The sequence below is a fragment of the Choloepus didactylus genome, chromosome 1 (assembly GCF_015220235.1).
Source record: "Choloepus didactylus isolate mChoDid1 chromosome 1, mChoDid1.pri, whole genome shotgun sequence".
In the NCBI taxonomy this organism is placed as follows: Eukaryota; Metazoa; Chordata; class Mammalia; order Pilosa; family Megalonychidae; genus Choloepus; species Choloepus didactylus.
In genome coordinates this window covers 115,962,878-115,987,101 of record NC_051307.1, presented here as the reverse complement: position 1 = coordinate 115,987,101, position 24,224 = coordinate 115,962,878, and the positions used below count along the sequence as shown (strand labels likewise).

The window sequence follows — 24,224 nt, the reverse complement described above, 5'->3', positions numbered from 1 at the left end:
TTTATAAATATGGATAAAAATAAGAAATTATGTTAAATTCATTACAAACCAAGATTTTGAGAAAGAAAAAATATATACAAATACAAAAGAAATAAAAACCTTTTTTCCATCTTGTCTTTACGGTATTGTAATATACTCAAGGTGCCGTAAAATACTTATACAGCTACGGGATAAAGAGCAATATGCTAGTGAGCTTGAGAAACGAGAGGATGACTATGTCACATTTCATAGAGATCAATTTTTCTTGATGGTAAATAAATCTGATTATTTTAATTTTATTAAATTAATGTGAACTGAACAAAAAATAAAATTGTCTTAATATATTAATATATTCTCAAAATTCATAAAATATGTATTGCCTAGTTCTAAACATAGCCTAGAAGCAATTAATGACAACTCAGTAGTAATAAGCTGCATCCCACCTAGACTGTAGTCTCTAAATAAGTATTTCCAACTAAAAGGACCCAGGAATCCTTGGAGAAATGGCCAACTTCTGGGGTGAAACAGGAAGCCTGAAACATATCATGCAAGAAAGCAAAGAAACTATCAAAAACCACGGCTGTCACGTCAAAAGGAGACAGCAGTCAACTTGAATAGACACCCATGAGCCAAAGATGAACCAACTTGAGTAAAACAAGAAACAATACTGCAGTGGATTAAAACACCTCAAACATAGCTTTTAATCCATAAGATTATTAAAAATCCACATCAGTGGTGAGTCACCTGGAGATAGGTTACTAAGGCACCACCAACTCAGTCTAAAGAATGGTACCTGAAACACGCATGTACTCTTTCTTTCCTATAAAAATTGTGTTTCAGGATATCCCAAAACTGGATTGGGGAGAGTCCTTAATAGAATTCCAGCTAACCAATGCAGAAGTAAAGCTATAGTTAGAAAATAGTCATTCTGCTATCTCTCTGAATAACGGATCTAGGCAACAATCATGAATGCGTGGTAAACCCATTGGGGGAAAAATCTGATACGGAACTTTGTAATAGATGGATTAGGCTGACAACACCTAAACTCACTAATCAATATCAACATCACTGAAGGAGAGACAACCAGATGATTTATATGCCTCATGATGCGATGCAAAAAGAAGAAAAAGAATTCACAATTCATGACCAACGAGAACTAAATGTGAATTAAATCAAGCTTCAAACAACAGCTTTACAGAAATCACAGGAAGAGAATAGAATATGTTAAACAATACTATGAGGATGTCACCAGCCAAATCCTGAATATGAGAAATTCTACAGGACAAGTGAATCAATTTCCTCTTAAAATAAATGGAAGAGACTTAAGAAATTTAGAACCAAAAGCAGTATACAGACCTCATTTAGACTTTAACCATCTGAACATGTCATTTGGGAGAAAGCAGAAATTTAAATCCCCTTTACCTTTTCCACTTTCTCTTAGGACTTTTATCTTTTCTGGACCTCCGGAATACTTGAAACCTAATCCTTTCTCTCTCTGAATAGTAAGGGTTGGGGGAAGCTTTAGGGGTAAGGGTAAAGAATATAGAGAATACAATGTTATTTCATACTCAAAATGTATCCTCGTCTTCTAATCCTTACTTCATTTAAAGACTAAGATCCTGACTGGGATACAAAATCCTGGGCCTTACCGTTTTCTCTGCAAAGTAAACAACTCCAGAGAAGATGATAGCTGTGAGTTCACCCAGACATTTTCCAGGGGTTTTATTATAGACATGCCATTTCCTGTCAAATTGCTGATCATTTTACTGTTCTTTAATGAATGGTATTATAATAGTCCTCTTTCCTCACATGGTACACATTCTCACTAAGTGTTAAGTATAGTTTTGAAGAAACAAAATCCTAAGGCAGAGCAATGAAGATATTGCTTTTCTTATTGTTCGCATCCTTGTCTTACCTTGGACAGGAAAAATCAGGAAGGAAAGGCATTTAGAGAAAAGAGGATAATGCCCATACCCATCAACATTAATTTCAGAATCAGTTCAATTCACTCCAAGATTATTAAGGAATTAATAAAGCTTTCACGTTAGGATAATGAATCCCCATGAATACCTTATGGTAATCAAATGTTTACTCTTTGCTTTTATCTCAATTACGTAACAAAAAAAGTCTATATTTTCTTGCACAATTCCCTAAACAAATAAAAGGAAAAAGAACTATTCTTTCAAAAACATATGAAGCTCTGTTTGGATCATGAACTTAAAACATTCAGCCTCAGATTAAATACCTGATTTTATAATAAAATAAACTGTAAAATATACATAAATGAGAAACAATAAGAATTTGAAGTGAGTCTTTTACAAACTTTTAAGACTAAAATTGTTCCCACAGGTCACACCTATTATTATTCTACTTACAAGATGCCTCAGCATTTTATGGGTTCTCTACCTAAATGCCCAGAATGCAAGTTATAATTATAATAAGTATAATACAAATCAGGCAGAAGTACTATTTTCTTTGGGCCTGCTAATATTAAATAACTGTTAATTGACAGAATTCATAATACATAAAATATATCCAAAATCATAGGCTTTGAACTGAAGGGAACAAGAGATCTTTTCTTCCTGTACTACGTTGCCCAAATTACTTAAAACCTAAAAATATTTACATGTAAGTGTAAGAATCAATCATTTTCTTAAAAAAAAATAAAATAAAAAAACCAAAAGCGACAGCCTAGAGCATTAGGAATGAACATTACGCAAAACTTAAAGCACGGAAACTGAAAAATGGAGATCTGTACAGAGCACTTGACATGTTTTCAAAATTTAAAAAGATTAGGGTTGGGGAGAAATGGGGCAAGAAGGAAGATGAAATAAAGAGGACCTCTACCCTCCCATTCTGTTTCTGGTTACTTGATAGAAAAGGTTTTAATCTACACAGGGCCAGTGTGCTGGTTTGACATTATTATGTACCCCAGAAAAGACCGTGTTCTTTTAATCCATTCCTGTGGGGGGCAGACCTATTGTGGGTGGGACCTTTTAATTAGGTTGTTTCTATTGAGATGTAACCCATCCAATTCAGGGTGGGTCTTAATCCTTTATTGGAGTCCTCACAGAGACAAACACCCAGAGAGAGCTGAGAGAGAAAAGCCCTGGAGGCGCTAAGAGAAGACCCACAGATGCTTAGAAAGCCACTGGAATCAGAAGCTGAAAGCAACGGAACCCGGGAGCGAAGGACCAGAAGACACCAGCCATGTGCCTTCCCATGTGACAGAGGTGTCCCAGATGCCAGCGGCCTTTCTACAGAGTCCAGGTATCATCCTGTTGATGCCTTCATTGGGACATTTTCACAGCCTAAGAACTGTAAATTTTAAGTTAATAAATTCTCATTGTAAAAACCAACCCATTCCTGGTGAATTGCATTTCAGCAGCTTTAGCAAACAAAAACAGCCAGTAAGCAGGAGTCTGAAATTATTTCCCTTTCACCAATTCTGTGTTTAAGTAGCATACTGCATTGAAACTCAAGACCACTAGAACTAGTAAAAGTGGATTCACCCAGTTTTTTTTGTCCCTTCTCACAGAAGTGGTAAAGGAAGCTCCCAGAGCAGTACTTAAAACAAAAAGCAGTTAGAGGAAACTGCAACAAAAGAAATCATTCATTTCAAAATTCATTTTTTATTTAAACAGACCACTATACTAAATAAAACTAGATCATAAAATTTGTGAGATAGATGAGATTTTTCAAACACTGTGCCAACTCAATTAAATACTCTAGGACTGACAATTTACTTATGTTCACTAAAACACAAGCCACGAGAGTAGACACCTGATCCTTCTTATTACTGTACTTGTGCCTAGAATATTGCCTGGTTCACAGGAGGCACTCAATCACTGTGTGTTGAAAAACAAATAAAGCACTTGTACTAGTCAGCAATGTGGACCAAAAATTAATCTTCAATAATTAAAACTCAATGTTCCTTCTCACCTGTTCCCGTATTAATCACCATCTCAATTCCAATATCTTGCATCTCAGTTCTCTTTTTCCAAACACTGGAATATGGAAAAAGAAAGAAGTCCACACTTCAGTTTCTATTCCACTAGTGGTTCTTACTTAGCACAGTGTATTCAAATCACCTGGGACATCTTTTTCAGAAGACTGCCCTACAGAGACTTGGTGACAACCTTGAACAATCTGAATTAAATTCAGCAAGTCAGAAGTATAGCGCAGGCATGTCTATTTTCACAAATTCCTCAGGTCATGGTAACCATGGCCTGCATCATGTCACATACTTCAAAATTTTATTTTTATATCCTGTAACTCTCTTACTGTGAACTTCTTAAATCTATGATGTACTGAGTTCCTAACTGAGGTTTTTACAATCACCTCAAGTTACTCATCCTTAATATCCTCCAATTTTGTATCATCCTCCTGGACTTTATCTTTCTCTCACCAATTTTAGCTTGAAGCTCTTGAGCAACATGTCAGCAACAAATGCTATAACCCTGACATCCTGCTCTAGCAGCTTGCCAACTCTCATTTAAACACTATTACTTACATGAACCCCAAACCTTGATGGTGTTGAAATTCACTTGCCCCCTCAGAACCATTTGGCATTTCATTATATTTTTAACTTCCATATCAAATTTTCCGTCCTAATCTTTCAAAAATTTTAACTTTCCTAAAAATCTCATCTCATCAAAAGTCCCTCTATCTCAGGTGACTTCACGTTTTACAGTGGTAAAAACTTACTGGAATGTCTTGACTTTTTATCCACTTCAAAATCCTTCATATTATTAATTTGTGCTGACTCCCTGAGAAATAGTCTCCGATATAAAAGAGAATTAATTTTCTCTACTGTAAAGTCGCTTGGGTCTTCTAGGTATACTATCATATCATTAGCCAAAATTTCTTGCTATTAATAGAGAATTTAATAAAGTGGCTACCAAAATCAATAGCTTTTCTCTGCTCCAGCAGTAAGCACCTATACATGTAATTGAGGAATTTCCACTTACAAAAGCATAATACTATTAAATGTTAAGAGAACTTTAAGGCGCAGGATTTGTTAGTATGTATATTATTCTATGAAAAGATACGAACATTCAAGCAAATGGAGGGCATACCATATTTTGAAAGGGAAGACAGCATCATATAAATAATAATTCTCTTGAAATTAACACATCATGTTAATGCAATTTTCTATTAAAAAGTTTGAATAGTTTTTGTAATTGCAAATGGTGTTATACGGAAAAATAAATGACTAAAAACACAAGACAAGAGTATCAAAAGGCAGTGAAGGAGAGACTTACTTAACATAGACCAAGTGCTGGTTGAATTCAGTGGAAAACAGATGGATTATTGTGGTGACACAACAGGATTATCCATTTGAAAGGAAATAAAACTTCTTTTACCTTAGCAGTAAATTCCAGATACATTTAATACTTAAATATTTCAAATAAATAAATATATTTGTGTACATATGTTAGTGTGTGTGTATACCCACATGTAATTTATTATATATTAAGAAAACATAGGATGCTACCTGTCCAATCTAGAGAATACAAAAAACCTTTTTAACCAAAGCTGGAAACTAAAAAATTATGCAAAAAGAGACAGCGAAATCTAAGTACATAAAGATTTATTAGTTGCCAGTAACAAGAAGCAAAATTATACCCATTAAACTAGTAAAATTTAAAAAGATATATAATACCTATTTTTGGCAAGAATGTGAAGAAAGGGTTATTCTCATGTAACACAACAGTTCATGGACCCAAGAAGTTTTTTTGAAAAAAAAATCTAGCAACTTCTATTAAAATTAAAATTAGAACCATCAGAATTTGCCATATTTGTTGGTAAAAACAGAACACTTACAATGTCATGTGGTTCAACTCATACATATACCCTACAACCTAAATAAATAAAAAATAAAAATACAAACATGCTTTTTTTAGGAACATTGCTTTTAATGGCAAAACATACACACACACACACACACACACACACACACACACAAAAGGAAATAAAGTGAATGCCCATTAAAAGGGGAGTAACAAAATAGATTATGAATATTCATACCATGGAATACTATGCAATCATTAAAAACAATCAAACGATGTGGAGGGGGAAGGCACAGAAAAAATAATGCCCTACAAAAAGTATAATGATATTCATGCATTTAAGTAAAATTTAAGTAAAAGAAGATGTGTGCGTGTACAAAGAAAAACGAAGATTTTTGTTGTTTGTCAAAGTCTTGCTTTTAATCTTATCAGCTCTAAATAACTTTGAGGTCACTAATCCCTAAACACCTCCAAATTCAACAGATCTTCATACTCCTTGGCACCACTTTTTTCTCATTCCCTGCATTTGAAAATACTGAAAATGAAAACAGTATTTAAACTCTCAATTGGCTTCCTGACTCTGCCCTATCTCCCATCTCTCACTGGTTTTTCTCTCTGCTCTAATATGTACAGCTCTGTTCTTTTCAGTTCTCTGATCTTCTCTTTGTACTCTGCCATTTAAGAATCCCATCCACTCTAGAAGAATTAGAAACCTACTCCTTCCCCCATTATTTGCCACTTTATAACACATGCTCTAATCTTTCCCACTCCAGCACTTCATTTCCAGCTGACTGATGCACAGTTCTTTCAAAATATCCTTTTAAAATCTCATACTCAGCATCGACAGAGAGAATTTATGACCCAAACCCCAAATTTGTTTATCTTCTTGCCCTCCTTATTACCATACTGATATCATACTATTCACCAGGCTTCAAATTTTAATATTATGTTGGAGTCAATTTTCTGTCTCAGTTTATACATGCATCTTTTAAGATTCTACTGTGCACCTGTAACATACCTCTTCTTGCAGTCATATCTTCCTTTCCACAGTGCCTATCACCTGTATGGTCAGCCTCCGGGTCTCCTAAGTCTGCTCCTATCACCTGACACCCAGGCAGAAAACACAACTGTGATCATGTCATATATGTTTATAATACCCATTAGTTTCCAAATTCACTCTGAACCCTTCAGCCAGGCATTTATGTTCTCTATTCTGTGGTCTCAACAGTACCTATTTAGTCATACAGTACTTCCCTGAATGTACTCTATCCTTCAGGTAAATATACTTGTATCATTCTAACAATACACAAATGCCCACTTTCCTGCTTTTTAGCTCTCTGTTCCAACTACAATTGTTGGAATTCTATTCTTCAAATGCTACTTCTTTATGAAGCCTATTCAAACCCCAACACTGAAGATGTTTAAGTATCTTCTTCCTGTACCTCTAAAGCATATTTTATGTGCTCAGAAGTATAGTAAAAAGATTATTAGTCTAGAAGTCAAAACATTGAAGTTTTCTTTCAAATGATTACCATTAAAACAATTCATTTTAACTTCCCTGAGCCCCAATTTGTTGATCTATGTAATAGAAAAAAATGCAACCTACGTATCACAGGTAGGTAGGAATATATGGAAAAGCAATTTATAATCTATTATACGTTAACATTGTTATATCACCTTTTACTATTTATATTGTTGATTTTCCAACCACCATGAAATTTTAAGTACTTAAAAAGCAGACTGTACTTTACCTTCTAGAGTGACCAATACTTAGTAGCTGTTGAATCATATAAAACAAACCTTCATAAATCATGAAATATAATCCCCTAAGGCTCTAGCATAAGAAACAGAATTCAAACATAATTTGTATACAATTTCACCTTGCTCAAAATAAAGGAATTATCTACCACCCTTCTCCTCAGACATACCTTTCTATCATTAAAATAGGAAAACCTGCATTAATATTTCTGCATCTCTGATTTAGTTCACCTGAATCACATGTGGTTAACTGGTGGGGGGTGGGGGGTGGGGTCCTTGAAAATGGCTGCTGAATAACTAAACTAAATAGCCAAGGAGTTCCAAAAGCTTTACATTTAAGTGACATAGAAGTTTCTGTGTGATTGTGGTGGTGGTATTCTGTCCAATCCAACACATTTATCCAGCTTTTGTGGTCAAGCATTAGTGCTTTAGTTTACCCTAAAATTCTCAAGTCTGACAATATGGTTATTAAAATAACAAAAAACAAATTTTTAAAAGGAATAAACACAATAAGCACATTACTTTCCTTTACACTGAAATGTTTTGGGTTTTTTTCCTTGCTCTTACATAAAAGCAAAATTAATTAATGAAACAGAAATGGAAGAGGGTTGGAAATGACACTTCGGTCCCACTGAACCTTGTGAATCATGAACTTACTATGACAACCTGAAAAATGAAAGTCCTTGAGTTACACTTTTGTGTTTCAAGTTATTAAAAAAACCCAAACAAATCTTGAACTGCATAAAGCAATTACTTTATAACTGCCAGGAAGGATTTTACAATACACCAGCCTCAGTAGCATTATGGCCTAAACTGGATTAGCAACGAGTGACCATATTATGTCCTGAAAAAACCTATTCACTTTAGCCAGACAGGCTGCCTATGTAAATCTAGAAAACGGTACAAGATCACCTTTGGGCTAGTAATTAGTTCAGGTGATAATGTGCCTCATATCTGTACCTGATTAAATAACTCAACACTCAAAAGGAAGATGACAAGAAAAATGACTAAACTAAGTATTTAATTTCAATATACAGCAAAACAATAATTATGCTTGTGATACCTTGTTTTGAGTGTATTTTCCCTATGCATAACAATTTTTTTCTATTTAGCTCTCAACATCAAGCCTGGCTTCTCCTTCTGGCAAGAGGCTAACTGAAAAAAATGACTGTGGTTTTGTTTTTTTCAGTGAGACAGAAACATAAAAAAAAGAACATCTTTGTGCTTAAGTCTTCTACACTAAAGGAAATCAAGCTTCTACTAGTAACAAACAACAGAAAGGCTCTGGAACCTCAAAAAAATTCTAACTGCTATTTTCTAAATAATTAACTGTCTGTTCCTAGCTATTCCTCCAGATCTAATAAATTAAACTACTAGAGTTTTAAGCTCACAGATCAGTTGAGCTACATTATATTTACGTTTTGCTTATGTTGATGTTGAGGTTCTTATCTGGAAAACTTAAAACTCCTAGGATATGAAAACCAATAAACGTATCTCTACAATCAAGAGTTTATCAAAAACCTATTCAGAATATCTTTTAATGGTACACTGCAACATTCAATGAAAAAAAAACTTTTTTAAAGCTTGTTTTAAGCCACATTACCAAAAGTGATTATAAAATAACTTAGCAATACACAATTCCATTCTTTATTGATTTGAACATTTAATATTAGTAATACATAGTACCTAACATATTATTAAGAATCACTAATAAAATTTCTCTCTGGCTGGTAGAAACAAACACAAAAATAAAGCAGTCTCGATGGGAAATAAATTTGTTCTTGGAGAGTCTTAAAATGTTGTGACATCCTTGAGTTCCTGACATAGAAATCTGTGAAACAAAATTTTCCTTTACAGTAAATTGTATTGTCCATTTTAATTTTGGTATTTTGATTTACAATCCTAATGAGCTGATTAAAATAACCTTATACTTAATGGCAAACAACAAGACATCAGGATGGATACGCACATAGCATCCATAGGGCTCTGTTTTGATCATGAGCCGTTTTCAGTAATTTTCTCCATCTACCTTATCTTCTATCATCTTTTTCAGTTACCTTGCCTAAATAGACTTAAACATTAAAATATTTAATAGTAAAAATACTAATTTTTAGCCAAAATACTAGTCTTTAGCCAATACTATACGGATGCAAACCACCCCGAGATAACTTTTGAGGATCAACTGCCCTGTTGTCTTGTGTAAAATATTCTTCTCTAGGAAGGCCCTGGTACTAAGATCAATTGTTAAAGGAGAATCTGATGTCTAAAAAACTACTTGGTGTTTAGCATAAAGTTCATTGCATTGTTGCCCACAAAATTTATGCCCACATAAACATAATTTGCAATTTTTTTTTTTACCACTATAGAAGTCATGCAGAAAACAGTATAATTTTTTTTAAGGACTAAAATGATACCTCATCTAAGTACCAAAAATACAGAATTTCTTAGAACAATATAAATGGCTACATCTGGGAACAACGTAGCAGCAAATTTATTTTGGCAAAATCATAATATCAAAATATGGTGATTTATTATTACGACAATAAATTTTGAGAGATAAAAAGAAAAGACCAAAAAGAAGTCCAAATCGTATTCTGTCAGCAGAAAAAACATCAAGCCCTTATAAATCAAGTGATTCATATAACTTTTTTTTAAATAAAATCTATTCAGGAGCTGCTTAGTTTTGTTCTAAGTGCTTACCTTCAGGATTAGAGAAGAAAAGATTGCCAAGAGAAAAACTGAGATGATCAAATTAAGGGCTGAAAATTTCAGATCTCATAATTACAAATATATTTTAATGTCTTTTCCTCTCATCCCTCACTCACACACAATTTATTCTGATATATACAGTTAAAAAAATCTAGCCTATCAGAATAGATTTCCTAAAAGTAAATTAAAAAAGGATAAACATGAATTGGTATTTATAAAGGGACATAACACTGGATATTACATAAATGTATTTTAATAGCACAATACTCTCAAAACTTGATAAAGAGCCACAAAAGTCTAGAAAAATGATCTGTTTTATAATCCAACTCATTAACACACTGTTGCCCTTTAAAACAAATTCTAATGATTTGAACCCGGCTAACTGTAGCATAAAAACCATGCATTTCTTTTTTGACAAATGAATAAAACCCACTTGAAAAAAACCTTATACTTCATAAATTACAAACGGTCAATTAAGAGTAGGAAGAGAACGTAATCGTTTCCTCTAATAACATTTTCAAAAACTTGGTCAAAATAAGCAACCCCAGGGATTCCATCTCCCATTAATCACAGTCAACTATGAGCATACTCTAGTTATGTATCTATTCCCTCAGAATTTATGTTTTATAAATTGCCTTAATTAGTCTTTGCTATATTACTTTGAAGTAATCAAATCATTATGGAGGTATGTTTTGTCTTCACACTTCTATTGTTTACTCATATTTCTATATATTTTTCTACATGCTGAACAGTTCAGAGCTCAGTGCAAAGGCAGTAAAATGTTCCTATTAAAATATTTCATTAATTTTCAAATTTAAAGAAACTATCAATTTTGATGAATACTACTAAACATGTCCTCTTAACAACAGGAACCTGGTTTTGAGAAATACCATCTGCCAGTCTTTATTTTTCATATTTTATTATGACAATTTCAAATATACAGGAGAAAACTGTAAGTACTATGCAGTGAACATCCACATAGCCACCACTCAGACTTTATAACAGTTCCTTGTATTTGTCTTACCACATCTATCAGTCAATTGATTTTAATTTTTGAAGTTTTTCAAAAGAAACTACAGACATCAGCTCACTTCCCCCATGAAAAATCCAATGTTTATATTAACTATATTGGTATTTAATAGTCTGCTTTTTGTTAGGAAAAATTTTATACTCAATACAATGGACAATTCTTAATTTACCATTTAATGAGTTTTGACAAATGCATATACTGGGTAACCCAAACCTCTAATAAGATACAGGATATTACCATCACTAGGGAAAGCTCCCATATACCCTTCCCCACTTAATCTCTGATCCCACCACCTATCCATCCATTTCCACCCCATGACAACCACATTTTTTTTCTACATTAATTAGTTTTACCTTTTCTTGTTCCATCATAAATTAAGCTTACCTGTTTTAGGACATGACATATGTGGAACCATATATCAAGTCCTCTTTTGCATAAAGTTACATTCACACAGCATAATGTTTTAGTGATTAATTCAAGTTGCTGCATGTATCCTTTCTATTACTGAGTAGTACAAATATAGCAAAGTTTGTTTATTCAGTATCCTGTTGACAGATACCTGGACGGTTTTCAATTATTTGCTATGTTTAATGAATTTTATGTGAACATTATTGCACAAATTTTGGTTGATCATGTTTTCATTTCTCCTGGGCAAAAGTCTTCAAGTGGATAGATGTGACTGCTGAAAGAGCTTACAGTCTACAAACCTTTACCATAAGCCTTCCCCTGATAACCTATGCACGTTATAGTCAATCCGTATTAGTGAGGCGTTATGTTTATCTTTTTTTATTCTGGCTTATTTCACTCAACATACTGTCCTCAAGGTCCATCCACCTAGTTGTATACCTCACAACTTCATTTCTAACTATTCCTGGATTGTAAGCTCTTACAGCAGTCCCATCTGTACCTGAGTTGTAATGGCTATTACCAAATTCTGAGGTGATGGGAGCTGTTTGTATATAACTTGGTCATTTCCTGGAACTTCGGATAACTGTGTGACACCTGGTTACTGCAAAAGAGAGGCTAAGCCTACTTATAATGGTGCCTAAGTGTCACCCCCCGAGAATCTCTCTCATTGCTCAGATGTGGTCTTTCTCTCTAAGCCAACTCTGCAGGTAAACTCACTGCTTTCCTCCCAACATGGGACTTGACTCCCAAGGATGTAAATCTCCCTGGAAATGTAGGATATGACTCCTGGGGAGGAGCCTGGACCTGGCATTGTGGGACTGAGACCAAAAGGGGGAAGATAAATGAAACAAAATAAAGTTTCAGTGGCTGAGAGATTTCAAATGGAGTTGAGAGGTCATTTTGGAGGTTATTCTTATGCATTTTACAGATATCCCTTTTTAGTTATAAGTGTATTCGAACAGCTAGAAAGAAATATCTGAAACTGCTGAACTGCAATCCAGTATCCTTGATTCTTGAAGTCGAATGTGTAACTACATAGTTTATACAGTGTGACTGTATGATTGTGAAAACCTTGTGGCCCACACTCCTTTTATCCAGTGTATGGACAGATGAGTAGAAAAAAGGGGGATAAGAAGTAAATGAATAATAGGGGCGGAAAAGGAGTATGAAATATTTTGGGTGTTCTTTTGTACTTTAATTTTTATTCTTATTTTCATTTTTATTTCTTGGAGTAATGAAAATGTTCAAAAAATTGATTGTGATGATGAACGCACAACTATATAACACTGTGAACTGTACATTTTGAATGATTGCATGGTATGTTACTGTATTTCAATAAAATTGCATTTTAAAAAAAAAGAACAACCAGATGCATCCCCCTTCCCATTAAAAAAAGAAAAGTCTGAGTGGAACTGCTAGGACATAGAGTAGATGTATATTTGATTTTATAAAAAAACTGCCAGACTTTTCTCTAAAGGGATTGCTGCGTTTAATACCGTACAATGTATGGAAGTTTCAGTGGCTCCACAACTTTGCTAATCTTTGGTGTTGATAAGTCTTCTAAATTTTAGCCATTCTGGTAGAAATGTAGTAGTATATAATTGTGGCTTTAATTTGTATCCCTAATGACAATACTGTTCAACACCTCTTCAGGTGCTTAAGGCTACTCCCATATTTTCCTTACACACACAAACACACACACAACATTAGATTGTCTTTTTAGTTATTGAGTTCAAGGCTTTCTTTATGCAAGTTTTTTGTTAGACATATGTGTTATGGATTAGGTTAGATATGTACTGTAAGATATTTGTTTTTCTCCATATGAATACTCAGTTGTTACAGCACCATTTGTTAAAAAGGCTTTCCTTCTGTCATTAAATTTCTCTGGCCTCTCTGCCAAAATCAAAACCTGTATGTGTTCAGATCTATTTCTGGCCTCCCTATTCTATTCCACTGATCTATTTGTCTACAATTATACCAGTATCACATTGTCTTGATTCCTGTGGCTTTCTAACAAGGTTTTCCAACATTAGCCCTACTGGTGTTTGGGTTTGGATAACTGTTTTGTAGACTGCTCTGAGCATTGGAGTATGTTTAGCAGCACCCCTGATTTCCACCTATTTAGAGGTCAGGGGCAAACCCCAATAGCAGCCCACCCCCCCAGTCCCCCCCTCCCCACCAGGTTGTAATAACCAAAAATATCTCTAGATACTGCCAAATGATGCCTGGGGGGCAAAATCACCCCTAAGTGAGAATCACTGCTTCATAGTAAGCCTTGAAGTCAAGTATTGTAAATTGTCCAACTATGTTCTTTTTCAATACTCCTTTTGGTATCCTTGGTCTGGTGTACTTCTACACGTATTATAAAAATAATTTGTTAATGTCTACTGAAAGGACTGGTGGGATTATGATCAGGTCTGCAATGAAATCTATACCTCAGTTTGGGAATACTGACACCGTAACAATATTAAGTCTTCCAACCCATGGGCATCTCTCTCCATTTAAATAAGTCTTCTTTAATTTCACTCATAAAAAATTGGTACTTGTCAGTGTAGATAGCTTTTGTGTCTTCTGAGTGTATTCCTTAACATTTTATACTTTTTGAAGCTAACATAAATGGAATTTTAAAATTTTGTGGTCCAACTGTTTCTTACTATTTAAAAATAAATTGGCTTTTGAATACTGCAGTATTGCAAAATTCACATACTCGTTTTATTGGTTGTTTTATAGATTCCATAACCATGTCACCTGCAACAGAGGCAGTTTAACTTACTCTTATATTTATGCCTATCATCTCTTTTCCATGCCTTATTACATGGTACAACAGTAAATAGAAGTGGGAGTAGACATCCTTGCCTTGCTCCCAATTTTAGCAGAAAGGCATTTAGTCTTTTACCCTTAAGTATGATGTTAGTTGTAGGTTTTACATACTCACCTTTTAACAGATTGAGAAAGTTCTATTCTTCATTTGCTATGAATTTTTATGACTGGGTGCTGAAATTTGCCATGTGCTTCTTTTTTGCATCTGTTGAGATAATCATATAGTGTTTTTTGTTGGGTTTTTTTTTAATCTGGTAAGATGGTATTGTTTGGTGAAGTCTTCTGTAAATGTCAATTAAATCAAGGTGACTGAAAGTGCTATTCACTTCCCCAATGTCTTCACTGATATTTTTTGTCTAGTCTTATCAATTACTGGGAATAAGGTTTTAAAATCTCCAACTATGACAGCAGATTCATGTATTTCTACCTTGAATTCTTTTAATTTTTATTGGAGTGTTTTGAAGCTCTAATTTTAGATGTACACAAATTTATGATCGTTATAACTGCCCTGAAGAACTGACACACTTAATTATTATGAAATATCTTTTATCTCTGATAATATTCTCTGTCTTGAATTCAACTATGTGTAATAATGTCAACACTCTAAATGCCTTCCTATGCTTATCCTTTGAATGGCATGCTTATTCCATCCTTTTACTTTCAACCTGTCTTTACATTTAAAATATACCTCCTGTACAGAACATATAGTTGGACTTTTATACGTTATGAAAATATTTGCCTTTTAATTGGATTTATGCCATTTATATTTAATACAATTGTTGATTTGGCCGGTTTTAGTTAAATCACTTTGCTCCTTGTTTTCTGTTTCTCTCATCTGTTTTTTTCCTTCTCTGTACCACCTTTCTTCACAGACTTTCTTCTTAAGTATGGGTTAGAATTTTCCATTTGCTCATAGGCAGTAACTTTGGATTGTATCCTGGAAACGTTGCAGAGATTAAGTGCCTGCATAGCTAGAAGATATTGTGGGTATGGTTCCAGACCACTGCAATAAAGTCAATAAAGTCAATAAAATGAATCAGACAATTCTTTTGGTTTCCCAGTGCATATTAAAGTTACGTTGACACTATACTGTAGCCTATTAAGTGTGCAACAACATTATGTCTAAAACAATAATGTACATACCTTAATTGAAATGTGACACAGAGGCATGTGCTTTGGGAAAAATGATGCTGATAGACATGCTCAATGCAAGGTTGCTACAATCTTTATTTTGTAAAAAAAGATGCAATACCTGCGAAGCACAATAAAGCAAAGTGCAATAAAACAAGGTACCCTGTATTTTATTTTGTTCTTGTGAAAAAATGTTAACTTTTTGTTAACTGTTTCCTCAGCAGTAGACAGCAACTGAATTGTATCTTCATTTAACTTGGCTTTAGCTTGCCTGCTTCAAGTCTGGCCCATACATACATAGCTTAGGGTTCAGCCACATATTTGGCCAAGTTTATATGCAGAATTTAGTACTCCATTTCTGTGGTTCTTTCCTTTTTGAAATTTTCTCACCTTTCCTACTCCTGTGCCCCATTATTCTACAGCCCCTGTGATCGGTCTTAACACTTCTCTTGATTTCTCAAGTGAGCAAGACAGCTAACATGCTAAAAGGAGCCTGCCCTTGTGCAAAAACAAAAACAAAAACAAAAAAAAATCCACCCAATGCTATTTCCAGTCCATCTAGACTGGGCACTTTGGGAAAGTACTCATGGCTTCTACTCACTACCTGCCCTCTCAACAGAAATGTTTAACCAGGATAGAACCCTTGCTACAGTCTGCCTGCCATTCTGCTGCCATAAAGACATCTGTTCACTAGCGACAATACAGATGATTCCCTGAACACTGGTAGGAACAATCAATTGGTAATTATATATGTACAACCTGGATCCCCAGGAAGCAGGCAAGCGTTCCCTGATGAAACAGCACAAGTTGGACGGCAGTATGGAGACAACCAACAAAATCCTTGACTCCACATCTCACGACTGCCCCTCAGTAACTCAGACCTACAGCCCAGCTGCAGCAAAAGTTGAACCAGGGGGCCTGGGTGCTGTGGGTGGTGCTTGTCTGGAAGACAAAGCTAGCACGTGATAGGTGGATGGAGACAGTGAGCACATACCCTTTGGACTGAATGAAGCTGACCTGTGAACTCTAACCCTTGAAGCAGAGAACACTGTGTTATGCTGCTATGAACTTTGACCTGAATTGGGAGAGAAGATGGCAGAAACTTTAAAAAAAAAGAAAGAAAAAAGAAAAAGATTGTAGCTATAGTCTAATTCTATACTGTTGAGAAATACAGTTTTCACTTCAGCGGCTTCTAATGTTGCTTATGAATTTTAGCTTTTCGTTTGTTTTCTCTTTTGACAAAATTAACTGTTTGGTGAAGTCCTTGAAACCTCCTTGCTTTGTATGCATCATGTGCTGAGCAAGCATGAGACAGCTAGAAGCCACTTTGTAACAAACTGAAGCCTGAAGTCGTTTGGTTTTTTAATATATGTAAATAGCGAGGTGTGTACTGAGGGAAACGTGGAGGCAGGTGGAGTGCTTCTGGTTGCCAAGGTGGGCCCCGCTCTGCTGGGCCCTGGGACCCTGGCACAGACCTTGTGTGCTGGGGCCCTTGGAGGAGAGACCCTCTCCCCATGGACCCCTGCAAGACTCCTTCTCCTCATTTTGTTTTCTTAATTAAATCCTTAACAGATTGGATTTTTAAAAAAAAGTTCTCAGAGAAGCAGAAACTATAAATTGAACCAAGTGAAAATTATCTGGGAAAAAAAAATGATTAGACAAGTTAATAACATAGATAAATGAGAGCAAACACTGAATAACTGGTCTTCCCAAATTATAGAATACAAATAGATGAAGGGAAAAGATCTAAGTTGTAATAAGAGATTATTTTCCAGAATTACAAATTTTCATCTGTGTAATAAAGAATTAATCTTACTCAAAGAGAGGCCTAGCCTTAGCCCTCGGCTTTTGAAAGGTTATCTCGAGGACCATGGAAAGTTCTATTATATGTGTCTTTGTTTGCCTGGGAGCTTTTGCCACCAGACAGTCTAACAGTGTGACTCAGGCTGGTGGCTTTGTCTGACCTCCAGAAGAAGCAAAGACGACAGGTATTAAGCCTGACCTCTAGTCAGCCACATGGGCAACACATGATTGAGCCCCAGTGAAAACTCTGGAATCCAAAGGCCTGGGTGAGCTTCCCTGGTTAACAATACTCCATGTCTACCGTCACATACAGCGGCCAAGTGCAGTTAACGCATCCCACAGTGAGAGGACAAGCGGAAACTTGGGTTGCGTTTGGACCTCTCCTGGACACTGCCTTATGTGTCTCTTCCTCCCTTGACTGATTTTAATACATATTCATTCCCTGTAATAAACCATAGCTGTGAGTATAACCATTTTCAGTGTTCTGTGAGGCCTCCTTGCAATTACTGAATCTGAGGGTGGTTTGGGCAACCCCTTGAACTTGCAACTGGTGTCAGAAGTGAAGGCAGTTTTGTAGGACTGTGTTCCCTCTAATCTTGTTGTTGGTCTCAAACTCCATCTGCATCTTTAGCTCTCAAAAGCAATGAAAAAATCTCTCACCAAGATGCTTTAGTCTTTATTAGTCTATCTTCTCCTGAGTTCCTGTTAAGAATACTTAGATTCTTTCTATGTAATCTGTGTTACATAGATTTTAAAGAATGCTGGGCTGCAAATGAGATATGGTTCAAGTCTTGGCTTTGCAAAGTATGTGATATGGCATCACTTCTCTAAGTCTTAGTTCCTTGTATGTAAAATGAGAACTGCTCTCAAAGAGTAACGAGAACTTACTTAGCTTTGTAATGCAGTCCCATGATCTAATTTTAGGAACCTTCAAAGTATCACTCCAGTCTCCCCAGATCTTTGCATTAGCCAAGTTCTTCAGTGCTTTAATCACTGCTTTCTGGCAAAAAGAGGAAAACTGATAGACTAGGTAGCTGTAACTTAACAGCACCATCCAACAGAAACATAATGCAAGGTACAATACAAACCAAACATGTTAAATTTTCTTAAAACCACATTAAAAAATTAAAAGTAGGTGAAAATCTAAGGATAGAGCTAGAGGAAGTGGAGTTAAATTGCTATAAAATGACAGAATAAGTAGTCATAAAGGTGAGCAGCCATGGCTAAAGCTTATCAAGAAAGATGTGATTTGGGTGTGTATTTATACCTGAAGTTGTTAAAGCTACCTTATATTGTTCATTCATTAGTCTGTGTGCCAAGTGTTTACAAACATTATCTCTATTAAATCTTGATTAATTCACAAAAAAAGGTGAAAATGATTCTAATGATACATTTATTTAATCCAATATATTATCATTTTTTGAAATCAGTATTTAAATATCAAGATACTTTACCTTTTTTTCCTGTATTAAGTCCTCAAAATCAAAGATGCTGTTTACATTTACAGCACATCTCAATTCAAGAACGCAATAGAGACATATCACCTAGGGGCCACTTTATTGAACAGCACAAATCTACAAAGGGGTAAGGAGGAGGCTCTTCAGGGAGAGGGGAAGGAAATGACAAACAAGGGTCAATGTGTGTGAATATGAGTAGTCGGCCTCCTATATACACATAAAAAAACTTTATGTCATTAGTGGTAATGAGGGTATTATCAGCCCTGTTACATGGCAGGGGAGATAAATCAGAGAACGTCTGTTTTTGAAATAAATTTCCATCCCTACTACGGTTAGAGGAGACAAGTCCTTTCTTTCTTTAGATGGCCAGGAAGTAATTTATTGGTGGGCACAGATCGGGAGAGGCAAGTGCTGGCAAAGTGTTCACTTGTCCAAGGGGCCACGATTAGGAATGTATTTGACCCCACAAACTTCTGGCCTGCCATGAAGTGCGTCTCAATTCGTCTGCATTAAACTTGGTGAACCACCATTCTTGGAGATACGGACCTTCCGGCAGCCAGGGAACTTGAACAAGGCCCTGCGCAGTGCCTCGATCACGTGCTCCTTGTTTTGAAGTTTAGTGCAAATGGACATGATGACTTGGCTGGTGTGGACCCAGGATGCCATGCCCTGGGGCTTTCCAAAGGCACCATGCATACGTGTCTGGAGCCTAGGTAGGGGGTGACATGGAGTCAGACAAGACCATCAACAGCAAAGGGCCGTCACCAAAGTCTCTTAGGGCAACCCATACAAAGCAACAGGCTGGGTACACCACATCAAGGAGGCTGCTGTCTGCAGCCACTGCACACCAGGCCCCATGTGTGCTTAAATGGCTGCAGATAGAGGAGACAATTTTTTTAAAGTTGATGGATAAATGGTTATGTATTGTTTGAAATAAATGAATTAACAAGCATATGTGTAAAAGTCACTACTCTGAATATGGAGGGAGTTTCATGTAAGGAATATATTAACAGGTATTGTGAAACAAAATATATTTCTCAATTAAATGATTTATAAAATGGGAGCAGGAAAGATAAAACATGCTTCAAAATTACAGTATTCAACAAGAAAATCTGTTCAAAAGGGCAATCAGGAGGCAGAATAAGATGGTGGCATAGAGAGGAGTGGGAGCTAGTTAGTCCCCTGGAACAACTAAAAAACAGTCAGGAACAACTAGTAAATAATCTGGAATAACTGCTGGGGGACAAATGTGACTGTCTACACATCATACACCAACCTGGATTAGGAGGAATGCCCGAGATCGCAGCATAAAATCTGTAAGTAAAAACTACAGACACAAGCCGAAAGCCCCTCCCCCACAGCAGCCAAACTGCAAAGCCTCGCTGTGTTAGAGAGAAGCACTCTCTGAACAAGCTCCAACTAAGGTTTTAATTAACAAACGTTGACTGTTCAATACAAGCTATGGATCCCCAAAAAGTAGACAGAGGCTTTTGGTGACGACTGACACTGGAGAGTCAGAGGACCTCTTTGGGACGGAGGGGGATCCCAGAGAACAGGGTGCTATCTCTGGCCAATGGGTGAAACTGAAGGTGGGCGTGGACTGGCCCTGAAGAGGGGTCTTTCTGTCCCTTTTTCAGCTCAGTGGAGAAAGCCTCAGTCATTTTCAGTTCCCAGTGCTCTGACCCAGACAAGGGTAGAGATAACAGAATCAGAGAGGCTATTCAAATGCAAATGATATCTCGCCAGGGGGTCTATGCTCCCTAAGAGGAAAGAGGTGGTGCCAAGTTCTACCACCTGCCTTCCATTCAGAACCAGACCCCAGAGCCTGGGGGAAAACAGTCACAAGCCACACCTTCTTATACCAGTCTGGAGTGACAGGCTGACAAGTGCCATCTGCTGGGCAGAAAAGCACAGTGACCTGAGGCCTCACAGGGTGCAACAATCTTGTACGACACATCCTCAGGGAAACCTTGTGCTGAATATTTCCTCATTCTGAGACCTAAGCCCGTTCTGGTCTGGGAAAACCTGATTGGGGTAACCAAGGAAACTGGATGCCTAGACAACAGAAAACTACAACCTACATTAAGAAAAATGAACTTATGGCTCAGTCAAAGGAACAAAACTTACACTTCAATTGAGATACAAGAATTGAAACAATTAATGCTGGATTGATTCACAGACTTTGGGGATGGCAAAAGAGATGAAGCACATAATGAAAACACTGGGCAAACAAAAGGTAGAAATCAAAAGTTCGAAAAACAACTGACAGAGTCTATGGAAACGCAAGGCACAACACAACAGATGAAAGACACAATGGAGACATATAACAGCAGACCTCAAGAAGCAGAAGAAAATACTCAGGAACTGGAGAACAAGGCACCTGAAAGCCTACCCACAGAAGAACAAATAGAGAAAAGAATGGAAAAATATGAGCAATGTCTCCAGGAACTGAATGACAAGACGGAATGCATGAATGTACATGTCATTGGTGTCCCAGAAGGAGAAGAGGAGGGAAAAGGGGCAGAAGAAATAACAGAGAAAATAATCAATGAAAATTTCCCATCTCTTATGAAACACTTAAATTTACAGATCCAAGAAGTACAGCGTACTCCAAACAGGATAGGTCTGAATAGGCCTATGTCAAGACACTTAATAATCAAATTACCAAGTGTCAAAGATAAAGAGAAAATCCTGAAAGCAACAAGAGAAAAGTGATCCATCACATACAGAAGAAGCTTGATAAGACTATGAGTGGATTTCTCAATAGAAACCATGGAGGCAAGAAGGAAGTAGCGTGATATATTTAAGATACTCAATGAGAAAAACCACCAACCAAGAATCCTCTATCTGGCAAAACTGTTCTTCAAATATGAGGGAGACCTTAAAATATTCTCTGACAAACAGACAATGACAGAGTTTGTGAACAAGATACCTGCTCTACAGAAAACACTAAAGGGACCACTACAGACAGAAAGGAGTGAGAGGTTTAGAACACAATTTTGGGAGATAGTAGTACAGCAATGTAAGTACAATGAACAAAGATGACTGTGAGTATGGCTGAAAGAAGAAGGTTAGGAGCATGTGGGACACCAGAAGAAAAGAGGAAAGATAAAGACTGAGACTGTATAACTCAGTGAAACCTAGGGTACGCAATGATTGTGATAAAACATACAAGTATGTTTTTACATGAGGGAGAACAGATGAATGTCAACATTACAAGGTGTTAAAAATAGGGTGGGAATGTGGGAAAAATACAATCAAGGCAATCTAAAGAATATAATTAACAGAAACATTGTATTACGCTTCCTTTAATATAACAAAAGCAATATACCAAAGCTAAGTGCATATGGGGGGGGGGCATGGCAGGGCATGGGACTTGTGGCATTGTTGATGTCATCTGACTCTTTATTCTACTTTGGTTTAATGAGATCTTTCCTTTTGTCACTTCCTAGATGTCATTTTTTTTTTCTCGCTTTTTTTCTTTTGTCTCTCTAACTTCTTTGACTTTTCCTCCTTCCTTGTGGAAGAAATGGAGATGTCCTTATATAGAGTGATGATGGTGGTGAATACATAAATATGTGACTATACATGGGAAACATCAACTGTTTACTTAGGACAGAATGTATGGGGTATGAACAAAACTGTCTTCAAAAAAAATGGGCTGATGAAGAACCCTTGAGGGCACTATATTGAGTGAAATAACACAGACACATAAGGACAAATATTGCAGGGTCTCACTGATATGAACTAGTTATAATACATAAATTCATAGACATGAAATATAAGTTAACAGGATATATAAAGGGGCTAAAGAATGGGGAGCATTTGCTTATTATGAGCAGAACGTTCAACTAGAGTGAACTTAAATGTTTGGAAGTGGACAGAGGTGATGACAGCACACTGTGAGAACGACTAACAGTGCTGAATGGTCTGTAAATGTGTTGGAAACAGTAAGCCCAGAGTCACATTATGTTACCAGAAACAAAGTTGGAATTTAAAAGACATGAATGGATAAAACAGTGAATCTTGTGGTGGACAATGTCCATGATTAACTGTACAAATATCAGATATCTTTCTCATGAACTAGAGCAAATGTATGACACTAAAATTGAAGTTAATAACAGAAGTGCATATATGAAAAAAAATACCATTGCAAACTATATATTACAGTTAATAGTATTTTAACATCCTTTCATCAACAGTAACAAATGTACTATACCAATACTATGAATCAATAACAGAGGGGGGTGGTTAGGGGTATGAGAGGATTTGACTTTCCTTTTTTGTCTTTATTTCTTTTCTTGAGTAATGAAAATGTTCTAAAAATGGAAAAAAAAATCAATTGTGGTGATGCACAGCTATATGATGGTACCTTGGAAAATTGACTGTACACTCTGGATCTTTGGATAATTGAATGGGTTGTGAACAATCTCAATTTTAAAAAATGCAATCAGATGCTTTATTGCAACTAATTTGGTTTCTGAAATTTGAACCAAATGAAACCTCACCTTTGAATAAAAAGAACAAAAGGCTTTAGTACATTTGCGAAAACTAAACCTTCTAGATTGTTTTAATGGATATAATTGCTTTTTTTTATTGGACTCTACAACAATTTGACTCCTAAACTGTTCCTCATGCAAAACAGAGCAATAACCGATCTTTATGAGCAATCTGGGGTCCCGACATGTCACAGTTCCTGTCATCTCCATATTAAGAGCAGAAGAATAGGACGAGGCAGAGCAAGATGGCAGCATAGAGAGGTGTGGAATTTAGTTAGTCCTCTAGAGAAATTAGTAAATAGCCAGAAACAACTAGTAAATAGTCTGGAACAATTGTTGGGACACCTCTGTGACTGTTCACATACTGTACACCAGTAAGGAATGCGTGGAACAGCTGATATCAAAGTATAAAGTGAGTAAAAACTGCGGAGCACCCCACCCCCTGGCACGGGAGGCAGACCTGCAAAACTTGGCTGAGAGAGAAAGCAGCAATCCCTGACAGAACAGGGAGGAGTGGCTCAGCCAAGCACCAAGCGTGCCTTTAATTTAACAAATTAGGACTACTGAATACAGCATACAAGCACAGACAGGCCCTGAGCAAACAGGAATCTGTGGTTCCTCCCAGCAGAGAGGAGGCAGGACTGAAGGAAAAAAAAATACACACACACACACACACACACACACACACACACACACACACACACAAACTAAATAAAAACAGAGGCCTTTGGAGACAACTGAGTTCAGAGTGTTGGAGAATGGCTGTGTTCCAAAAAAGAGACCACAGAGAACTCGGTACAAACTCCCAGTCAACCAGCAAAACTGAGAGGTTGGAGAC

At 36.3% G+C, this 24,224-nt stretch overlaps 1 protein-coding gene and 1 pseudogene across 19 annotated transcripts in view; both read right to left on the bottom strand.

Moving 5' to 3' along the window:
* The window catches only part of TBL1XR1 (TBL1X receptor 1), a 201,728-nt gene that overhangs the window by 70,150 nt on the left and 107,354 nt on the right, over nt 1-24,224 (bottom strand). For 3 of the 19 annotated variants that reach the window (XM_037840264.1, XM_037840258.1, XM_037840273.1), the window contains 3 exons: nt 14,612-14,701; nt 6,790-6,874; nt 3,922-3,986 (listed from right to left, as the gene is read on the bottom strand). The exons of 6 other annotated variants lie outside the window; for them this stretch is intronic. The gene's annotated coding sequence lies outside the window, so the exon portion shown is untranslated. Of the gene's footprint in view, nt 1-3,921; nt 3,987-6,789; nt 6,899-14,611; nt 14,702-15,639; nt 15,749-18,318; nt 18,431-24,224 lie in introns of all 19 variants that reach the window. 10 more of the 19 variants (XM_037840334.1, XM_037840349.1, XM_037840343.1 and 7 more) reach the window with 10 other exon arrangements.
* On the bottom strand, nt 19,644-19,765 carry LOC119510605 (annotated as a pseudogene).